This window comes from Amphibalanus amphitrite, unplaced genomic scaffold, assembly GCF_019059575.1.
Source record: "Amphibalanus amphitrite isolate SeventyFive unplaced genomic scaffold, NRLGWU_Aamphi_draft 000462F_arrow, whole genome shotgun sequence".
Taxonomy (NCBI): Eukaryota; Metazoa; Arthropoda; class Thecostraca; order Balanomorpha; family Balanidae; genus Amphibalanus; species Amphibalanus amphitrite.
The window spans coordinates 488,496-510,200 of record NW_024881956.1 but is presented as its reverse complement, the minus strand read 5'-3'; the positions used below and the strand labels follow the sequence as shown (position 1 = coordinate 510,200).

Sequence of the window (21,705 nt, the reverse complement as noted above, 5' to 3'; positions counted from 1 at the left end):
ATCCTTTATAAGATTTCTACATAATTTATGATGCGATTTTGTTTTCTTGAACGCTGCGAAAGCCAGTGGTGGTTTCCCAGGACGTGTGACTGGTCTGCCCATTGCGTGTCATATGAGCCAATGATGTGGCAGTCGGGTGCCCCTAAAACCAAAATCATTAATTGCCGTGTGTGTACTGTGTACCTACAGGGTGATTTTTTTTAACTGTTAAAAGTAAACGTCAATGGTGGTCCCTAAATCGAAAAATCGCGTGCAAAAAAGCAATGCACGTGATAGATAAATCTGGGACATTTTGTATGGTGTCATCATTTGTCCCTTTTGACCGACGGCCTCGGCCCCAATGGAGCCTGAAAATGCCCACCAATCGGGCACGCATGGTCCACCGCCGTTCAGTAAGGAACGACACAAAACGATGATTCTGAAGCATTGAGGCAGTTCGAAGCATACGATGATCAAGGAGATACCTCAGAAGACGTTAAATAACGCATGAACAAGCTTGTAGTCATAAATAACCTTCAAACGGTCCATCTGGCGTATGAGCAGCTTTTGAAGAATCAGTCTTCAGGGGAAAGAAAAACAGCGAGTCAGACACCATCAGGGCCGCCAGTATCAAAATCCTCGACCTGCCCTCCCTAGACTTCTAGTTTTTGGACCCAGCTATGGCAGATATAACAAGAAAACATTGGAAATATCTGGCAGAGCTGAAAATGGGCGATAGGAGCCTTTTCAGTCCGCCTAATGAGTATGAGAGTCCATGGTACTGTTCAACACGTGCTCAGGCGGGCTGAGTCGTGTCGGTGAGAGAGGGGGTAACTTCAAGCACGAGTAAAATACACGATGGACGTTCCTTCGCATCGTGTCTGCATGAAATCAAAATGTCCCAGAATGCTCGTCATCCTGGCATATAATTTTGCAAGATATATTTGCATTTTAACCCCACTAGACCTCATTACTTTTTAACAAGTAAAAAAAATCACCCTGTATATTTGTGCCTTGTGATTGTGTATGTACAAGGGGGGTGTTTGAACACCCCTCCCCCCTGTGGTTTTTCGCGAATATCGCCGCCGTTTTTGGCACACCTTATCATACATCAATTCTACACATGTAAAAATTTCAGACCAAGGTCGTTCAAGGTCAGGTCACCAAATCACTTGAAGTGACCTCACCTCATAAAAAGTTTCAATGTCTGCCACAGCTACACCGAGTGACCCATCGCTTTGAAACTTTCAGCGATTCCTAAGATCAGTAGTATGTATAAAATGTATATCTCGGAATTTTGATATCGGTGACCTAAGGTCAGGTCAATTTTGCGACCTCCCCATCATAAGTCAATGGGAGAAAATTGAAAGGCGCCTCTTTTGGACGAAAGCCATTATAAACACTACCGAACACTGAATTACAAGGAACTTAGACACACTGAGCATTAAAATGGTATCCATGACCCCTGTTTATGCCCTTGAGGTCATCTCAGGTCACGAATGGTATCTAACAGTTTTTCGCGAATAACTTTGATAGAAGCATGATAGGGCGATGAAAACGCCTTAGATGTGTTCAGCTCGACGATACGGATCGACTGATATGCAACATGACCCTTTCCGGTCAGGTCATGACCTTGACCTGAGGTCAAATTTTCAAGTTGACCTTCCAAGGTCAAATAATGGTTCATTCGATGCGCTTGACGAGAGGAACACGATGCCGGTAAAAGTAAGCTAGTGCAAAGCTTGGGTCAAAAGTTATTACAGAAAAACTGTTTCCGAAAAAATCGGCTATTTTGGCAGTTTTTGCCCCCTGCAGGCCAAAACCGTTGACGCTAGGTCAAATCTGAGAGAATTACTCAGAAATGGCGCTAATAGGGCTATCGAATGCGTTTTCCGCGGCGCTCTATTGCTTCCCGAGTTATGCTTTGGCATTTTGGAAATTGTCGACATTCGACCTGAAAATCGGCGAAATTTTGACTTCAATGACCTCTGGTGACCTGACCTTTGACCTGACCTTTGACCTGACCAAAAAGTGACTGAAGTGATGTTCTCATTATTTTTGGCGCGCTTTCGAACGCCGCCTTCCGCGTATCACTACGTGGTCCAGGAGCCGAGTTAGAATGGGGGTGTTCAACCCCCCCCCCCCCCAGCAGGGCGTAGAAATCCAGGATCCCCAGCGGGGCGCTGGTTAAAGGAGCTAGGCGCGGATACAGGATTTTCCTTAGGAAGGACACGATTTCCAAGGGGGGGCTTGACCTTCAGGGGAGGGGCTTGACCTCCAGAGGTCCGGGGGGCTTGACCTCCAGAGGTTGGGGGGGGGGGCTTGACCTCCAGGTTAGGGCAGTGGACGGAATTCAGGGGACGTGATCGACATCTGTTTTTGTCTATGGCCAGGGCGTCCAGGGGACCTGTCACCTGTGCTGGTGCCAGGGACCCGTTTTTCCATTGGGACCAAACTAGAGTTCTGCACGGCTGCAATTTTCCACAGCCTAGCCGCCCCGCAGCCATGGCTCCACAGCCACAGCCGCCCACAGCCGTGGCAAACTGTGGGCAGCCAGCCGTCAGCCGGCCGTGGATACTTTCAATGAAATGCAACCAAATAGTATATAATAAGTTGTTTTTAGTTGAAACATATAGCCAAAGGCACATTGCAATGGGCTATAGATTTTCAAGCTCATGAAGCATCATAGGTTAAGTGGTTGTGTATCTGGCTTTAGGCGGAAGGCCTGAAGCCTGATGCGCATCGCATGCCTACACAAGCCCTTGCAAGGGGTTAAGAAAGATGGGTAGGTAGGTAACAGAAAACATAAACAACGAACCAGAATAGAAGCACTAGCAGTGTGTAGACATCTAATGCCAAATCCTGAAGCATGGTTGTGGGACAGAACAACAGACCCTGATGCTTTTCATTATCAATGTTAGGTATGGAAAATGAAACTGAAGTTGATGGACTGTCAAACAGTGATTGTCTAGTCAAAACTCTTGCTTCTTTCTAACCTTGCATATTTTCTGGGGTGTGATATGCCAGGCTTGAAGCAGCCTTCTGAGCAAGTCTCAAACTAATTTGATATGCAAGGCATCAAAACACTAGTGAGCATCCAAGAAAGAAAAAACATTCATCTATTTTGATTTTTCCAAATAATGATCTTCGCTCAAATCCCCAAGGACGTGCGAGCCACAATTGCCTGTTTCAATCAAAAATTTTACTTAAGTTTTTAATGACGTCAATAGAAAGGAAGTGGCAATAAATTGTTTTGTTTCACTATAAACAGCCATAAAAATTATAATTTTTTTAATAATAACGCTATGCAGTTAAAAACTTGCTCTAAAACAAAGATCAAGTATCAAATTTTTACATTTTTAGAAGAAGACGTCATTTTGTTAGTAAAGTCAACAGCTCGCGTAAAAAATATTGTGTTCAGGGTTTTCACCGTCATGTGAATTACGTGTTCAGGGTTTTCACCATCATGTGAATTAACCGTAAGTAAGGTTCATGCTCACTTATAATCTACTTCCATTGGCTTCATTGATCGGCATTTTCTGGTAGCGGTCACTCACACACCAGTTAGAACATAAAGCGCCAGTTTTATATTACGTAATTGGACTTGCCCGAAAATCCAGAAATTCATCTAAGAGGTATTTAGATAATATTTTATTAAGCCTTTACCTGCCTTTACCTAGGCATGATTTCTTTTTCTATTACCTGAAAGAATTATTGAACGCTCGTCTTCAATAGCTGTAAGGTGCTCTCCTAATGACCAGGTGAGATTGATTTGAGAGGGATGTGACAATGCAACATGTTGCATTTTCTGAAACTGTCAAGCTCTTGATGATGAAGGAACAATTGGTACCTATTATTAGTATTCTGTACCAGAGTGCAAACTCCCCTACAGCAAATGGTAAAACCATTACAGGTTCTCAAAGGCTTCACCACTTTCAATGTTGCTGGGCATCCTTTGCATGATTTTTACAGGCTAGACTGCTTATCAGAATGTAAGATTAAGGATTTAAAATTTTATATTTGAGTACTTAAGATTGAGCTTGAAATCTCACAGCCGTGGCCACAGCCGTAGCCGTGTTCTTGGAGATATTTGCAGCCGCCCCGGCCCACAGCCGTGGGGCTGCAGCCAGCCGCGGCTGCAGCCGGCCGGTGCAGACCTCTAGACCAAACAGTGAGGGACCACGTGAAGGGGGTCCTTGATATACCAAGGACCCTGTATTTCTAGGAGTTAGTAGTGGCTCAAGAGGACCTGCAGGCGAGGTTAGGGGTCCCGGATGACCGGGCGCCTGGCTTCTGGGCCATGTGCTGCTAGAGGCCTGGGCTGAAAGGGGTCCTAGCTACATGGGGCCCACCCTTCTGGTTACCCGAACTGGGTCCTTTCGGGGAGCCGGCCAATCAGGGGACCCGTGCCGTTGAGTGCCCAAGTACCAGAGACCCACCCGTCTTCGGGGGAGGGGCTTTGACCTTCAAAGGGCCATGTTGGCGGGGAACTAGGCCTGCAGTGGCTCGTTCTTCCAGGGACCCGGGCAGCCAGATGGTCTACATATGTTATTACACCTGTTTGCATTTGCCTTTGACAGATCTGGATAACTATACAGTATCAGTTCGGTAAAAGTCATTCATCGTGACTATACCTCCATAACCAGTGTCGCCTCCTATATGCATAATGGTTAAACAGTTAAATCGGTCAAATGTAAAGGTATAGTAAAGGAATCGACCTGTGCTGCTGGGCCCGTCCTCGAAGGCCTGTGCTGCCGGCGTTGTCGGGAGCCCTGGATGCCAGGTGCCCGATAGGCGAGAGCCAAGTGCCAAGCGCTTCTGGGGTACCGGGCCTTTCGGGGGCTCGTCGGTCTGTGATACCCGGGGCACGGACTGTTAAGGATCCGAGCTGCCGGGGATCAGAATACCAGAGGGGGACCAGCCATCAATTACGTAGGGGCCAGCCGGTCAGGATCAGGGGCCCGCGTCCTGCTAGTGCCCGTCCTGTTAGGGTCCCGGTGCCAGAAGATTTGCATGAGCCATCACCCCTACCCTTTTGGATGTTAAAGCGGGCGTAGCCGGAATGGCAGCCTACTACCTACTGCATCCTAGTGACGTCACTGGGAGCATTCAGCTTTAACCCGCGCCCTGGTGGGGTCTGTTTATAACGCGACCTGGTTGGGGGGGGGGAACTATTCCCCCTCGTATCTCCGAAACTACTGGACGGATCCGCAAAACTCAAACGGCGTTCGAAAGGCCTGTCAAATTTGTCTACGGAAATCAAATTTCATTGACCTCGGGGTCACCGATGACGTCACAGGTCAGGTCAAAGATGAAATGTTTCACCGTTCACGGGTCTTCTAGGGAATGCGCTATAACACCAAGGAAAACGCATTTTGTCGAGAATCAGCGATAGGGCGTCAGTTGCCTAGTAGATATGTTACTATTAGAGGTCACTGACAATACCAGGTCAGGTCACCAAGGGTCACAGGTCAGGTCACATGAACCCAACTTTACTAAGGTTGTGTGATGCATGTTTTATGGCCAATTTTTCATTTCCAACTCAATGGTGTTGGTTATAAGACTATCAGGTACGGCTTAGGTCACTTTCTGGTGAAGGTCAGGTCAAGGTCAGGCCAAAAAGGTCAAATTTTAAAGTTGATAGTTTTGCATAAAATGGGTATTGATTCGATGCAGCTCGTCACGGGGGAGTCTAATGGTGGTCTTTGTTTTGCGCTACGGGGTCTAGAATTGCTAAAAATTGAGTTTGAAAATTTGACATCATCAATTTTGAACAGTTTTTTCGCTATAACTTCGCCAAAAAAGAGGTATCAATCTCAAATTTGGTATGTGGATAGAAGGCGGTAAGGACTACCACATATATTCCGGTTTTTGCGAAATTCAAAAAACGTTTTGGATTTTTCGACTATTAAATCCAAAAATTTTTTTTTTGATTTTTGGGATCAAAATCCAAAAATTTTAAAAATCCGAGATGGCAGTTTTGTAGCCCTGTCAATTCTACAGCTTTTATGTCATTTATGTTTATTTATGTTTTATGCTTTTTTATGTTTATCATTTTTCTGTATTTGCAAAGCTATAGGCCTGACAGCTCTTCCCGCGAAACCTTTTTTGGTTCGAAAACGGCAGAACATGATGTTACTCTGACGTCATTTCCGGCCAACCTATCATAGCCTTTGGAAAAATTTTTGGTCACAATGTGTAAAATTGATGTCCGGGAGGGTACTGAAAGTTTGGTGACGATCGGCGCAGCGGTTCTGGAGATATATCGAAAAGTCTGGAGGGGGCAAAAAATAGCCCCCCCCCCCCCCCCCACCAGGTCGCGGGTTAATATTGTGTACCCTAGACGCTAACCTACTAGTTGAATTTTTTTTTTTTTTCATAAGAGTTTTTTAGTTTTGACTGGTGTACTACTTAAGTATAATACCAAAATGGTATCCTTTCAGGCCAGATAAGGTCAGGTCAAGTCAACCATTATTATGACTAAGATGTCTGAATGACATAAAATCCCTAAGCCCATCATCGTATTTCCCTTCAGTTTTCCTTCGTTCCAACGATACCCATGACGACCTATTTAACAAAGTTACTGTAGAGGGCAGGCCAGGTCAGGTCAGGTCAAGTCAACACTTATTATTACGCATATATCTCTGCATAACTGTATTTTAGTACAAATTGTCTCTACTTTTATGCCAAGGAACATCTAAGCTTTATCTGGCAACCCATTACACTTATGGTAAATCACGATCCTTAAATCTGACTTCTGACATTGCCGTGATCTAACCTGACATTTGATACTTCCAAAATTGTGTACACATTACCCTAGGTGTGCAAAAGTTTCCTGTTGTGTGCAAACTTTTGCATCCTGTTGTGTGCAAAAGTTTTGTTTTGATACACCCAGACATTTAGAAGATTTTTGGGAAAACGTTAAGGGGGCAATAAAGTCCCCCCACCGCGTGGAAGGTGGCCTGGAGGCCCACCGCCTGCTGGGTTAACTTCGCTATCTCTCAAATATAATGTTAAGGTGGGATACTGGTCTCGCAAAACAAAGACCACCATTAGACTCCCCGCGACAAGCTGCATCGAATCGATACCCATTTTATGTAAAAACTAAAAAAATATCAACTTTCACCTAATTTGACCTGACCTTGACCTGGCCTTCACCAGAACGTAACCTAAACTGGCCCCAAATGTCGCCTAACCCACATAATCGCATTTGTCATGTAAAATGGACCATAAAACATGTATCACACGACACTTTTATTGTGAACCTCAGTGACAGTAGCGGCGTAACACCTTCAATTAAGGGAGGGCACTGCCGACTTTTGGTCCCATTCTTTCCATGCAACGCCCATAGGGCTAATGTTAAAATGCCAAAATCAAAGGGGGGCACGGTGCCCCGGTGCCCTCCCCGTTCCGCCGCCTATGCTCAGTGACCTGACCTCTATGATCTGACCTGGTATCAGTGACCTCAAATAGCAAAAGATGTGTTTGACGGACAATGCCCAATCGATGATTTTCAATGGTGCTCCTTTTTACTCGTTTTTACAACACATTTCTTGAAATGCCTGTAAACGGTGAAAATTCGAACTTTGACCTGACCTGTGACGTCATCGGTTAGGCCGAGGTCAATGAAATTAGGTCACAAGGTAGTTCCCTGTTAGCGCTATCCAAAGCCGTTTGAATTTTGAAAATCGGCCGGTAACTTTCCGAGATCTAAGGGGGGTGGGTAAGTTCCGCCGATAGACCTACGGGCGCGGGTTAAGTCTGAACGGTATAGATGGCTCTTTGTAAACTGTTTTAGTAGTTATGAAACGCAGCAGTTTAGGCCTGGTAGTGGTACCTGTCCCGGAGCTGTCTATTACGTTTTGGTGGGCGACCTTCCTGACTGACTGGTGTAACTGTACCAATGCAAGTATGATGCAGAAAGAATGATGTCAATATAATGTAGAACGATTTAATGCAGAAAAGCGTCCTGCGAACGTTAACTGCTTTGGTCAGATCCTAAAAAGAGGAAGTCTGTCATATTACAGGGTCATAACTTCGAAACCAGAATTTGCTTATACAGTGTCCCAAAATTTGTAGATGTGGGTGGGAAACGACATCGAAATGCAGATCATTTTCCACTCTCACCTCCAGTTTTCAAGCCCAATTTTCCACTCCCAATCCCACCGAGAAGGAGCAATTGCGGGAATGGTTGTTTTACATCTGTCACAGTTGTAGATAGATTAATGTTTTTGATCATTTTCCCACTCTTTTTGGGCCTTACCTGACCGACAATTTTCACTTTCATCCTTTTTTTGGTCAGCAATTTTCCCCTCTGACACCCAAGCAAAAATATGATTTTGGTACACTGTGCTTATATGTATCCCCACGGTGAAAGGCTGGTTCGGATGCCACTCATTATACATTTTTTTAAGGCTTTGTGCAGTAACACTAAAATTGGCCTTTGTTTTTATTGTTAATGTTTTGCGTCTTCCAGAAAACCTCGGCATTCCTGTACCGGACTCTGCTGGCGCTCACCTACAACTGGACCTGGACAAAACGGTGGCGGGAGCATCAGCTGCAGACGCACCTGTACCGGACTCTGCTGGCGCTCACCTACAACTGGACCTGGACAAAACGGTGGCGGGAGCATCAGCTGCAGACGCACCTGTACCGGACTCTGCTGGCGCTCACCTACAACTGGACCTGGACAAAACGGTGGCGGGAGCATCAGCTGCAGACGAACCTGTACCGGACTCTGCTGGCGCTCACCTACAACTGGACCTGGACAAAACGGTGGCGGGAGCATCAGCTGCAGACGCACCTGTACCGGACTCTGCTGGCGCTCACCTACAACTGGACCTGGACAAAACGGTGGCGGGAGCATCAGCTGCAGACGCACCTGTACCGGACTCTGCTGGCGCTCACCTACAACTGGACCTGGACAAAACGGTGGCGGGAGCATCAGCTGCAGACGCACCCGCTGCAGACAGACCAGCACACTCGCCCGCTGCAAATGAACCTGCAGAGGACGCACCTTTGATTGAAATGCGAACGCCTCCGCTACAGCGGCACAGAAATCGGATGGTGGCCACGCGTGAAAACATGTCGTCATTTAACAAGGTTGCGCAAGTTCTCCCCACGATACGTGTACAAAATGATTCCAATGATGACAGACTGGATGACGTGGTGTCAGACACAGACTCTGATCCTGACTGGATGCCTCCCAGCAACGAGTCTGCTGACATGCTTGACCGGACGTGGTCCCTCGACGAAGTGTGTGAAATATTTCCTGAAGTGAGAGGTGAGATTCTTCCCAATTCACCCGATCACGCAGATTCGAACCCATCACTGCAGTCACACGCCACCTACTCACCTGTCGCGGGAGCATCTGCGGACGCCCTCTTGCCACCCGCACCCGCAGCTGCAGACGCTTCTGCCGCACCTGCCGCACCCGCACCCGCTGCAGATACTTTGACGACCCAACCTGCAGTGAATGTACCGACAGCGAGTACATCTCGCGAGGATGAACCTCACCTGGAAGGATCCCCCAGTCATGGTGTCTTTTATAGAGTGTCGCCTACTGCTAAAACGTACGATACAATAAACTCATGCCTGTTTTGTAAAAAGAAAATCAAACAGAAAATGCGCCGCCATTTGAAAACAAAACATTCAGACAAACAGCAAGTGGCGCATGCCATGACGGGGACAGCTGATCAACAGGACAGAAAGTTTTCCCTTCTTATCAGCCGGGGTAACTTTGAGCACAACTTGGAAGTACTGGAAGCTGGGAAAGGGGAACTTATGTTGAAGAGGAGACCCAAGAAGCCCGACATAACCAGTCACCAAGTTCCTGCCATGTCCTGGATGCCTGGCGTTTATGTTGCGTGAGGACCTGCAGCAGCATCATCCAGTTTGTCCTGCAGACAACATGGACAGTCTGGACAACGCAATGATCACCACCAAGGCGGAAAACCTGCTGCGCAGGTTTGATCCAGGAGACGTACCTGAGTTCGTAAGGGAGATACGAGACAAAGCTATAAGGGACGTAGTTTGTGGCGACAGAACGTTGGTGGCATATGCCAACTACACCGTAGAAAGCAAAGGAAAAAAACGAAAACCACTTGAAGCCAATAAAAACCAGAGTGACCAAACTAGCCAAAGTTCTCCTAGATGTACGGGACAGGAAGAGTCAGCCAAACCTCACTATGGATGAGCTTTGTGACGCTCGATACTTTGACGACATTGTGCATGTGACAAAGCAAGCAGCGGGATACAGGGAAGGCACTAAGCTGACCCCACCAACGTTCCTAGTGCCTACTGTGCCAAGAACAGTGGGAACTGCGTTGGGGAAGGTTTGCCATGTACTACTGGGCGTCAGTATGCGAGAAGGAAACACGGAGATGCAGAACCGAATCTCCATCTTCAAGAGACTGCTAGAAAACGAATGGGGCGATAAAATGGGGCGCGCCTCACTCGAAACATTGAATTTGAGAAAACAGAACGCAGAGAAACAGCTGCCAACCACCGAAGATATGAAACGGCTACAGAACCACCTTCAGACCAAACTGGCATCCACGATGGAGTCTGTGAGTAGAAAGCCTAGCGTCAAGTCATACAACACCTTGGCGTGCGTAACAGCCGTCAGCCTCATGGTGTTCAACAAACGTAGAGGTGGAGAGTCCATGAAGATTCGTGTCCGTGATTACACTTCAAGAGCGGCGTACACCCAAAACGAGACAGTCGTCAATTCGCTATCAGACTTGGAGAAACAGATCATGGACAAGATGTGCCTGATCAAAACGCGTGGCAAACGTGAAGGACTGTGCCGGTTCTCATACCACAGATGGAGAAACGGGCGATCGATCTTCTGGTTTCTCTCCGTGAGTCGGTGGGTCTGCGTGATAGTGTACCAGAAGAGGCGCTCCTCTTCTCAAAGGCTCCGGAAGGAAGACTCGTAACGGGTGGTATCAGCTGAAGAAAGAATGCAGAGATGCTGGTTGCCGAGACATAAACGCCATCACTTCAACAAATATGCGCAAATATCTAGCCACGATCGCCCAGATCATGAACCTATCAGAAAATGAAATGGATCAGATTGCCTCACACCTCGGACACGATATAACCGTTCACAGAAAATATTATCGCCTACCGGACAGCACAGTAGAACTCGCGAAAATAGCGAAACTTCTACTGTCTACCGAAGAAACGCTTGGAGCCAATCTCGACGATGATGCTGAAGGTCAGTACCATTTAACCATTCAGAATACGTAATTTGTCTGAATAACGCATAAATAGCTTGTTGGTAATTACCGGTTGTTCTTATTTATTAATTTTACCATTCTCAGGAAATACATGTAATTGTAAACGCTAAAGCAAGCACAATTGAGCTGGATGTCACCGTGTTTTTCGGGTCGGCCCCATACATGTCCGCTTTAATTATTGTCGTTCTGTGCTTCAAAACAGATGTGCACCGCATGTCAAATCCTAGCATGTACACCAGCATGCGTGGCCTTGTCCACTACACCCGCGCAGCCCGTGGAATGAAAAGTGAAATTTAAGTGAGGGCCCATTTTCGACGCGACGATTTTCGACCCGAGGCATCAAGTGCTGCGGCTTGTTTATTCAGAAGCTGTTCTTATCTCCGTAACTGTAACACATCTGATTTACATACAATAGTTGCGGCCCAGTAACACTGTCCGCAGTTCGTAAGGTATCGAGATATTTATCCTTAGTACTTTCTGTTGTGTACTTTCGGTTGTGTTTGCTCTGTCACACTGCCACCAGCGGTCCTCGTGTGCCCTATCACTGTGTTGGGTCATAGTGTTTTGTCTGTGTGGCCGCCAGGAGCGTCAAATGCAGTCGGCGCTACGGCTGGCCGTGTCAGCGACCCACCTGCTCGGCCACGGCCAACAGGCAGCCGGCTCCGACGTCAAGTAGGCGCTACGGTTCCTGACGCCAGCAGGAGCACTTGACCAGCAGCTCACCGCCACCGCACAGGACCTGGCACAGCTCGGCACAGGTACACGATCTTATTGATCTGATGCTTCATAACGCTTGTCATAGTTTGTTTTCACCTTCGTGACCTTTACTTAAGGTAAATACTTAAGGTTAATACTATACTGATAAGTGCACTGATTGTTTATGTGTCCCTATTAAATTAGATCATGAAATGAGAAACTTTTACTGTTCGTGTGAATCGTGATCGTTCACTCTGATCCAGCACGGCAGACCAAAGTGTTCGTGTAATCGTCAAGTTCACTAATAATTGCGTATCTGATCGAATCGTTTCATTAACCGGAGGACCAAAAGAGTTCTTTGGTGAATGTCTATTTCTTGAATATTCACCACACAATGCACGTTAATCGTATCGTACGACGCCGGCGCCGTTGCGCCGGCGGAGCCGCGTCGCCGTCGTCGTCGCGTCGCGAACTGCCGAGCCGGCCGGCGTCGGGCCGGTCATCGCACACATGTGCCCCAGATGACCACGCGGGCCCCAGTACACCACGTGGGCGGCGAGGCTCGGCTGAGCCCGCCGATCGCTGCCGTCTCCTCCACGGCACAGTACGTTTTCTCTCAAACATGGCCGGCCCGAATTTTCGCCTCGCTCGCGGAAATTCTAAACGTAAGAGAGAAAACATTAGCGAAACAACAAACAGCTGCTCGCAGGCAGTGTCTCTGTCTGTATCGTACAGCAATAAACGACCACTAAAGCTAAGACTGTAAACTACGTCGGCTGCGCCGCGCGTCGGTCCCGATCTAAGGCTGCTACACTCTAAGGCTGTAAACTTCTAACTCGTACAAGACCAACCGGCTAAATGAGCCAGGAGCGACACTGCGACAGTGTGAACGCTGGCGACTGTCGGACGGCTCACAGCTGTTGGCTAATGGCTAAACACCAAACACAAATGACCGGCGCACAGAATGAACGACTCATTCTCGCACACGCACACGTTAACACCGCGAATGGCGGACGCAGTAAACACTAATAGATGGCCAGACTCCGACACTACTCGCCGGCGGCACAGAGGGGTCGTAAACGACTCACCTCAGTCGTCTCACACGCGCACATTACCACTCTGAGTCCATTTACTGTCCGTCACCGTCGCGCTCGAGACGGCAGAGACCAGAGACCGACCGCCTATTCCGAATTTCCGACCAGTGGCGGTGGCCACTAACACTTTGACCACCTGCACTCGGCTGTCGGCGCCAGGGAACACGGTCACCACTCGCTCCAATAGCCAGTGCCCGCGAGGCAGGTTGTCCTTTGTCACCAGCGCTAATTCGTCGAGCTGCACGTCTGCCGGGTCTGCGCGTCACTTCACCCGTGTGGTGAGCGTCCGGAGGTGCGGCCCGGGGCCGGCTTGCCCACTTGGAAGGCTGTAGGTCACTCGTCGGCGTCGGCGCTGGCTGGGCTGACCGTTTCCGGCACGGCATGCAGGCAGGTGTGTACCGCTCCGCAGCGGCCCTGCCACTGATGACCCAGAATTGGTGCCGCAGGTGAGTCAAAACGTGCTCTGCGCCAGAATGGGAGAGCTTCTTGTGTCGATCGGTGACTATCAGCCGAGTGATGTCTCCGCGTGCAGGTAGAATCACCCGGTGCTTGACCTTGAAGTCTAGCTGAGCGTGGCGCAGCTGGCCCCCGACTCTTAGAAGGCCGCTCGAGTCCAGGAAGGGGTTAAGCCGGTGCAGCTGGCTGTTCGGGGGAAGCCGCCTTCCGTGCTGGAGAGCGGCGATATCATCGCCGAAATGCTCGGCCTGTGTGCTGAGCAGCCAGACGCGCTCAGCTTCTCTCAGCTCTTCAGCAGTCAGCGGTCCCGTCCGCCGATCAGCTGCTGCCCGGCTGCGGCTGTTGTAAGCGAACCTGCGCACCCACGCTGTCACACGCAGCAGCCTGAGCCACGATGAGAACCGGCTGGGGTTTATGGCCGGCTCAGCTCCCCTGATGACGCAGGCTGGTGCTCTCATTTCGGCCGTTTCCTCGTCTCTCGGGCGCTCTGTCGGGCGGGGGCGGCGCGGCGGGCCGGTCCTGAGGACGGCGCGACAGGACGGCGCGACCTTGGCCCCACTCTTCGCCCGGTGCCACCTCAGCCACCGAGCAGCCTCGGCTGCCTATGTTCGATGAGTTCAGTGACCCTGGCACGTTTTGCCATCGAGTCACTTCCGAAGCGTCCTGGGTTTCCTCGCTGACACGGATATGGTGCACGTCCTTGTTGACTGGCAGGTTCTGGTACGGCGCGCGGCCGGTGACCGTCCAGCCGAGCAGTGTTCTCACGGCGCACGGCGCACCCGGTGGTCCGTCGATCACCTCACGTGCCACGATCAGTTCTATGACGTCAGCGCCCAGAAGTACTTCTACTGGACCTCGAGTCGCACTCGGCAGATCCAGGTCAGCGAGATGAGGCCATTTGCCCTTCTCCCGTGACCAGTCCATGGCGTGATTTGACACACTCAGCGTCGGCGTCGTTTGGGCGTTCCGTATTTCGTGACGTGTGCCACCGCTGCTGACAGGCTCGATCACGAAGGACACACGGCATGATCTGAGTTTCACTTCCGTTTATGGTACTCAGGACCGAACTGTCAATGGGTCCAGAGATGCCGAGACGGTCGCTCAGGCCTTCGGTCACCAGCGTTACCTGGCTCCCGAGGTCGAGAAGCGCGTGGGTCGTGCAGCGCCCAGCAGGACCATGCACCGTTATCGGCAGTGTCTGCAGCAGCACCTTACAGGGTGGCTCGACCACCGCAGTGCCGACATGTTTCACTGGTGACGGCGCGCTGCCGGCAGCACTGCGCCGTGGAAACACACGGCCTCCGTTGTGCAGAAGCGTGTGGTGACGTTTTCCACAGTTCTCGTGTCCACAGTTTGTACCGGACGGGCACGCGGCGCTGATGTGACCTCGCGCGAGACAATTGAAGCAGAGTCCGTTACAACCGGCAACCTCTGCTCTCTCGCTCGCTGTCAGCTGTAGGAACCTGTCACAGCGCTCTACGACGTGTGTCCCCTGACAGAATACACATGCGTCCTCACTCGCGACCGGCGCTGCCTTTATTGCACTAATTTTCTGTTTTACGACCTCTCGGGGCGCGGCCGGCGCTAGCGCAGTCGCGTAAACACGCCGCTGCCGGCTCTCCCCACTGTTGACCTCGGCCTTGGATTGCTGGTGGCCCGTCAGGGTCAGGGACGCACGCCCAGCAGCCACGTAGCCGCGCAGCCAGCTGTCCAGGTCGGGGAGCGTGGGGCGGACGAGTCCGTTGTGCACAGAGTGCTCGCCCCATTTCAAAGCCAGCGCAGCAGGAAGCTTGGAGATCACGGCTGTTACATTGGTGGCAGCCGAGATGTCCGCGTCGTAGTGAAGGCACTGTAGCACACGAACCGCGGTGCGAAGGTCACGTGACAGCTCTGTCACAGCCGACATATCACCATCTTTCACCGGCCGCGAATCGAGCAGTTTTTTCATCGTCGCGTGAATGACCCGTGCAGGGTCACCGAACTCCTCCTCTAGCTCACGCATAGCCTCACCGTACAGAGAAGAGTCGCACAACATACCGCGCACTGATTCCTTGGCCGGCCCGGTGAGATGAGCCTGGAGATAGGTCAGGCGCTCGACGTCAGTCAGGTCGTCTCGATCGTGCACTAGAGCCCTGAACAGCGCGATCCATCTCGGCCATTCCAGAGCGGAGCCGCTGAACTTATCCAGGGTCACTCGAGGCAGCTGTGGAGTCGTTTGCTGTCTCACGGGCTGTAGCGGACGTCGTGCTTCCTGCTGGTGACGGTCGTCGTATGGCTGCGCGCTCACCAGTTGTCCGTACTGGGAGGACTGCTCCACCCAGTCCCGGGTGCGTGAGGACCTGTCACCCGGCTGCAGCGGCTCACGCAGCTGGGCGGCTGGCTCACTTGGAGCTGCGGCAGCAGGCCGAGCTAGAGCCTGACGGTCGACGGCAGATGGCTGGTGATCATACTCCTCCTCCTCGAGCAGCTCCAGCTCCAGCTGACGGCGTTCCGCTTCGTCGGCGAGCTGTTGAGCTTCGAGAGCTGCCCGCTGTCGTGCCAGTTCCGCCTCTTACCGCGCCCGCTCCGCCTGCGTCTCCGCCTCCTGCCGTGCCCGCTCCGCCTGCGTCTCCGCCTCGCGACGCGCCCGCTCCGCCTGCGTCTCCGCCTCTTGCCGTGCCAGCTCCACCTTTGCTGCGGCCGCTCGCTGGCCCTGCTCCGCTGCGAGTTTGCTCAGCGCGGCTCGGCGGCGGGCTGCGCTGATGGTGGACGACGCTGCGCTGCCGAAGGTCTCGCTGCGGGTATGGCATGTCCGCGAGCTGCGCGTAGATTTCGCGTCACACTGTGCGACCGCCCTTGCGTCCGACCTGGCGTTCGATTTCGCGTCGGATTTTGCGTCTGACATCACTCCTTCACTGCACTCGCGTCCGGACTGTACGTCCATTCACTCACTAGTTCACATACATCCGGCCCGGAGGACCAAAATGTTCGTGTGAATCGTGATCGTTCACTCTGATCCAGCACGGCAGACCAAAGTGTTCGTGTAATCGTCGAGTTCACTAATAATTGCGTATCTGATCGAATCGTTTCATTAACTGGAGGACCAAAAGAGTTCTTTGGTGAATGTCTATTTCTTGAATATTCACCACACAATGCACGTTAATCGTATCGTACGACGCCGTCGCCGTTGCGCCGGCGGAGCCGCGTCGCCGTCGTCGTCGCGTCGCGAACTGCCGAGCCGGCCGGCGGCGGCCGGCCCGGCGCGTCGGGCCGGTCATCGCACACATGTGCCCCAGATGACCACGCGGGCCCCAGTACACCACGTGGGCGGCGAGGCTCGGCTGAGCCCGCCGATCGCTGCCGTCTCCTCCACGGCACAGTACGTTTTCTCTCGAACATTTACCAAAAATACAGTCAAAGAACTTCACGAAAAGTAAATTCAGCTTGCCTAAAACGCAATGTTTTTAGATGACCTAGGTTGTACAGACACACAAACCCACAGACATACAAACACATATCAGTGACCTTGACCTAACTTGACCTGAAATGGCCTCAGCCAGCCAAAACCTAGTCGGATAGTGTAACAAAGAGGTTCTTGCTGGCTTGGCACCACAATACGTCAGCGTCATCGGTATATGATAAGCAGCGCACTTGATATCCAACGGTGACCCCAAACAGCAACATTTTTTGTTTGACCTGACCTGGAAGGTCACTGACTGACCTGAGAAGGTAAAACTGTGTATCATTGGATTCGTCTCTTCCCAAAAAAATCTTTTTAGTCTTTACCGCGAAGCTCTATCTCCAGCAGGAACGAAATGGCGCGGGGGTGGCAACCCCCCCCCCCCCCATGTGCGTTCTAGGATGGGAAAGTGGCATGTGCGGGCGAGGGTTAAATTGCGTAGTTGAATTCACATGCTGAACGAACTTCATCATCGGAACTTGTAGATCGTATAACAAAATGTGACCCGGGTTGCAATGTACAGTACATTCTAGGTATGTCAAGGCGTTAGTGTGACTGGTTAGTCAATCTGGTTGTGAATTTATCGTTGGTGGGTCCAGTGAATAATTATCAGCTTGTTTACTTTGTGTCTCTTGTTCTGGTGTAATTGCCTGCATTATCTCTAAGTCATTCGTTCCATAGATATTTTATCTACATGAAGATGCCCATCCAATGTCGAAACACTTTATTTTCTGCCGTCTGACTGCTTTACACTCGTGATCGATGGTATCAGCATTCTCCTTGGTAGAAAACGAGTAAAATGAGATGTTCAAAGGTCATCGACCATCACTGTCGTCAAAATATTTCAGTAAAGTCGTACCCTATTTCGTTTTCGGAAACCTCCTTCGGGGAAATAAATCCAAAGTAAAGCTAAATTTGTCAGTTAAAAGTCGTGAAATCAAGCTCGCACGATGTTTCAGCTCACATTCCCTAACTTGAATTCCTCCAATGAAACGGCAGGATAATAAGCGTCAGGGCATCTCTATGTATATAAGACCTCTATGATCCGTTCTACATGAATGGAAAGATGTGTTCTGGAACAAACGTTGATATTATATCTCTTGATTCACAGGCATGCACATTGACCCAGCAGTGGTGCAAGAATGCGAATGGCAAGCTCTGCACTGATTCCTCCGTTTTTAGCATTAGTGTTTCGCGTAACTTTCCGTTAAACGGACGGGGCCGCCGCCGGCCCCGGCCGCCGCCGTGCGAGTCGGCCGCCGCGCCGCTACGGACGACTGGCACACGCCACAAGTGTGATGGATTTTCGGCCAACGCGGCGACACCGGCGTAGCGTTCAATTGGCCGCGCTGCCCTGACGCTCCGGTGACGGACAGGTGGACCGAGGGCGCCGCCCGCCCATCCCTCCGGACCAGGCCAGGCCGGCCGATCTGAGGGAGGTAGGGAGGAGCCGCGTGGCTGGCCGAATGGACGGCCGCGCCGGGCCATTGTCACTGATTGTTGGCCATTGTCACTGATTGTTCATTGCCGCACCGAGGTCCGGCGATGTCACCGGAATGCCGCCACTGGTTTGAGTTTCCGCGAAACCGGCTTGCCCAGAGATGTTTGTCACTGGCATTGCTATGTGCTATTTGTGATGTTCATATATACCATTCCCGTTACGGAGTACATATCTTGTTTTGAACGTTAAGTTCCGATATACGAACTGGCCGTCTGAAAAAGAGCCGCACGTGCACGATGCTTGTAGATATTCCTGACGACCACGAACCGACCACGAATCAGAACTGCGCCTCTCGTAATGGGAGTGCGAGTAGTTGTTGCGAGTTAGAGCTCCTTGGCGAGTGGCTGACTCTGAACTGACTGACTAAACACCGGTTAGCTGTTTCACCAGCAGTCCCAGTGGAGGGAAGTAGGCCCAGGCGAGCAGGGTGTCGCAGCGTAAGTCCGACGATGGCGGCGCAGTAGTCGAATGGCGTCCACATTTAGCCGACGAAGGCTGCGCTGAGCGCCATACCCGCCTCACCTTATCTCCGAGTCACGTGTTCATGACTGACACGGGCAACCATACGGCCCGTCGTTGCCCACGCGCACCCCAGACGGGGCCGCCAGTCGCGGCCCCGGACACGTCAGTCCCCAGATCTGCAGTGATGTCGCCCGGCTCTGACGATGGCGCACAGCCGCCGTGTCCGCGGTCTCCGTCGCCGCCGCGGTATGCGGCGCTGGGCGGCGACTCGTACATGTCGCGGTCTCGCCATTGGGGGCCGAACGATTCGCGGCTCCCGCCGACCCCGCCGGCGACGAGTTTCCTCCGGCGAGTCCTGCGCCGTCTGGCGTGGTCGACGCTGCCCGGGAGGTTCCTGGCTGGCAAGCTGCTGCTGTGTCTACCGACGCACAGAGGTCAGTAGCTCCGGTGCCGGCCCTGCAGTGCTCTGAGAGAGCGTCGAGACCGCCTAACCGATTCTGTCCCTAATTAAGGTCTTTGTAAATATGTGTTCATCGTGCATCGTTTGTGATGTGAGCCGCGTGATCAGCTGCTAACTGATAATTTTTACTGCGATTTTGCTGTGGTCGTTGCTGGCGAATTGTTTAGTAATGTCGTGGCAAGCTGGTTGGGGACGCCCGTCTGGCTGTTCTGTTGACGGAACGCGCCGATCGACATGGCATGCAGCCATCCAGCGCCTCAAATCGGCGAATCTGTCCAGCGTGGTCTCAATGGAGTGCTGAGCGGTGCTAAAGGACATGGTTATTTTCATGCGTTCTGTTCACAGTTTTGTCGTGGCTGTGCTGTCCGCGGCCGTGCTCCACGGTTGCGACGTCTGCGGCCAAGCTGCCCGCTGCTGAGCTCCGCGGCCGAGCTGCCAGCGGCCGTGCTCTGCGGCCGTGCTCTGCGGTCGTGCTCTGCGGCCGTGCTTCCCGTGGCTGGGCCCTCCGTGGTCCCGTGATCGTGGCCGCGGCGAGGGTGCCGCGACCTGCGCGATGCCGTGCGCTGCAGTGATGGCGCCGCGCACTGTGCAGTGATTTTGCCGAGCGCTGCGTACGCGGTGGGTGCCGCGCGCCGCGCTGTTGAGCGTGCCGTATTCGGACGGTGGCTGCCGCGCGCAGCGTGGTGATTGCTGCGCTCTGCCATGAGTGCCGCTCACTGCCGTGGCCTGAGTGCCGCGCTCGGACGGAGTGCCACGCGCCGTTGTGTTGCGTCGCCTTCTGCCTTTTGATATGTGCTATCTCCGAATTTAATGTTGCTTGTTGCCGATGTTCGCTTCTTTTCGTTAAGAGGGTCGGGTATAGTCGGTCGATTTATTCGCACCGTTTGATTTCGTACCGGCTTCTCTTCTGTTTCTTATTGTTTTCTGCGATGTCACTTGTCCGATTTTATATCTGATTAATTCACGTCACTTAAGTATTTATTTTATATTGTCATAATAACTTACGGCGCTGTTCCTTTATTTTCTGTTTAGTTGCAGCCCTAGTACCTTAATTTCCGATGTCTCTTCGGTTTGTTGTCGCTCGCATGTTCAGAGAGTCCTGGTTGGCCGGCGCGAGCGGCGGTTGTGGAATACAAGCTCGTCTGTGAAGGTTGTGTGTCGGAGCCGGGTTGGCGAGGCGGGACCCGTCTACATTTCAAACACCATTGCATTTCTCTCATCAAGACGCGTCGAATGATGAATAATGTGACCTCAAACATAGGCGCGGGAACCGGGGAGGGGGCAGTAGGGGCAGCTTGCCCCCCCCCCCCCAACTCTGGGGCCGTGGGGCCGTGTATCTTATGGTCAGGGCGCGTGTTTGAATTTATTTTCGGGGGTTGGGTCACTTAACTTGACCTGGTGACCTGACCTTTGATGACCTGGAGCTAAAATTTTCAAAGCCTGTACGGAAAAGACGTATAATAAGCTGTACCAAACCGTTTTTGAGATGTCAGCGAAAACCTGGGGGGGGGGGGGGGGGGCGTGAAAACGCCGAGCGGGTTAATGAACCAGTAAGACGCCTTTCGGGGCGATACGCGAGCGAGCAAAAGGATGAGCCCTGCAAGTGCGAAACTGAGTGGGGGTATTTCCAACTGACTTTTGCACGGCACCCTGCCAACCGGTCGCTATCGGTGTATCAAATCTGAGCACAATCGGTCCAGCCGTTCCTGAGATCTGGAAGCGGCACCCTCCACGTGCGCACGTGTAGTACACTTCAACGTTGGTCGTTGACGCATTGAAATACATTGCCAAGTTGCTCATAGGTACTCAGAATTTTCCGCCATTCTACGAAAGCTTGCTTCGCTCGCTCCGCTGGCTCGCTTGTAATAAAGCACGTAAAAAATATGTCAACTTAAAGTGCAATTTAAAAACAAAAATGTACGTCCACCTATGCACTACATTTCAAAGCAAAAAAAAAATGTCCACTTATACCGTTATCTCAAGACAAAAAAAAATATGTCCACCTAAAAGTACAGTCCACCGAAACGCTTTTTTGCACCCAAATTCGACCGGCTACCACATCAAAACTAACCGGCATAGGACAGCGGCCAGTTGATATTTTCTTGCTACCTACCTGACGTGTGCTGCCATCTAAAAGTCATCCTCCCAGCATGCGTAGTTTTCAAGTCCACCGAAAGACGAAATACGCTAAAGTCCACCCATCCCGGAATTTGGAATATGTGTGTAATTCATGCTCAGAAAACACATCATTTACCAAGATGGGGCGGGGCGGAAATTATAGCATTATGTAAAAACAAAGACAATCGGAAGGCGACAGAGGCGGCATTTATAGCAATGAACGAAACGATTAATATTAGGGTGGGTTCGATGAAATG

The 21,705-nt window shown here is 51.2% G+C and overlaps 1 long non-coding RNA gene across 1 annotated transcript; it reads left to right on the top strand.

Annotated features, from left to right (window-relative positions):
- Window positions 1–10,900: 10,900 nt before the first annotated feature.
- LOC122391937 lies at window positions 10,901–20,479 on the top strand. The gene is made up of 4 exons (XR_006258427.1): window positions 10,901–11,200; window positions 11,806–11,980; window positions 18,019–19,304; window positions 19,676–20,479. It is a non-coding gene; the product is annotated as an uncharacterized LOC122391937 (long non-coding RNA).
- Window positions 20,480–21,705: the final 1,226 nt, after the last annotated feature.